This window comes from Asparagus officinalis, chromosome 4 (genome assembly GCF_001876935.1).
Source record: "Asparagus officinalis chromosome 4, Aspof.V1, whole genome shotgun sequence".
In the NCBI taxonomy this organism is placed as follows: Eukaryota; Viridiplantae; Streptophyta; class Magnoliopsida; order Asparagales; family Asparagaceae; genus Asparagus; species Asparagus officinalis.
Window position 1 is genome coordinate 1,401,893 of NC_033797.1, and position 1,370 is coordinate 1,403,262.

General features: G+C 37.2%; 1 protein-coding gene across 1 annotated transcript in view; it reads right to left on the reverse strand.

Annotated features, from left to right (window-relative positions):
• LOC109836311 (8-hydroxygeraniol dehydrogenase-like) overlaps nucleotides 1-1,370 on the reverse strand; it is an 18,784-nt gene that overhangs the window by 1,432 nt on the left and 15,982 nt on the right.

Below are 1,370 nucleotides of genomic sequence, written 5' to 3' on the forward strand. Positions count from 1 at the left end.
ACATCCTTCTCCCCTCAAACCGTAGTAATTTTCGAAGTGGACTTTGTAAGAGGATTATGCAAAAATTGTTAGGGGTTCTATTAGTAAAAAACTCTTATTAATACCCAAAGTCTTACCCAACTCCTCCTTTATTTCCGTCAGCCTCCTCTCCTCCTTCTCGTCTTTGTTCCGCCTCTCACAAAAAAAGAAAAAAACGGAGAGAACCTGAATCGACGGAGACACCGCCCTATTCCGCCGTCTCTGTTCCGTCAGCTTCCAACTCCTCCTTCCCGTCTCTGCTCCCATCCTTCGGACCACCCCGCTGACTCCTCCTCCGACAGTCCACTCCTCCTTCCCGTCTCTGCTCCCATCCTTCGGACCACCCCGCTGACTCCTCCTCCGACAGTCCGATCTAGTCACCCAAAACACGGAGAGAATCTGAATCGACTTATCAACGCCGACGGCCGATCGGTCCATCAAAGAAACACAATCATGTAAATTTTTTAAATAAATAATTTTAGGGTTTTTTTGGACGGAAATTTGGGGTTTTGATGTTTTGCAATGAAATTAAGATTTCTGATTTTGAATCTTGGCTGAATATTAGTTGTTGAATTAGGGGTTATGATGTTTGGGTGGTTTCGTCTAGGTTTTTGTTTTGAAACTGAAAATTAGATTTGATTTAGCTATTTGGGTGGCACAGATATGCCTTCTGACTAGTTTCTCACGGTCTCCATAAGTTTAAAAGAAGCTTATCAAAGTTGAAAGATAGAAAGAGGAAATAATGTTTACTTGTTAAAAAGTTCATCTCCCTTCTAATCATCTAAAACTCGAAAATCCTAATAACGATAATCTGATATATTTCTATTTGGTTTTAATTATAATCTCAATTTAACTTTGATTTGATGATATTCATATTATTGGATTGCTATCTAGATTACTTGTTTGATTGTTTTAATAATAATGATATTGCTAAGTCTTCGTTCCGGCATCAGTTTAGTTGATTGTTGTGATTTCATATATGTTATCTTTGCACTACCATGTCACAGGATTGATTGAATGGATTGGCAATGATATTAATTGAAAATGAATACTTCGAGAAACTCGAGTATGATGACTTAATTGAAGAATTCGCTTCAAAAAATTCAAGGAGATGTGTTTTTCTTTGAATTAAATTGTAGCACAAATGTAATTTTTTCTTATATGAATATTGATTTTGCAAAAGAATATTATCAGTTTGAGCTCAATATAGAACGCTAAATGATATTATATGTATTCATTTTATCGTTATTGTTCGTACCAAATTTTTAATATAAGACGCAACCAAAATTACTTAGATTGGGCTAAGGCAACCCAAACCTCAGGGCCGGCCCTATGCGCGGTGACGGCCAGAT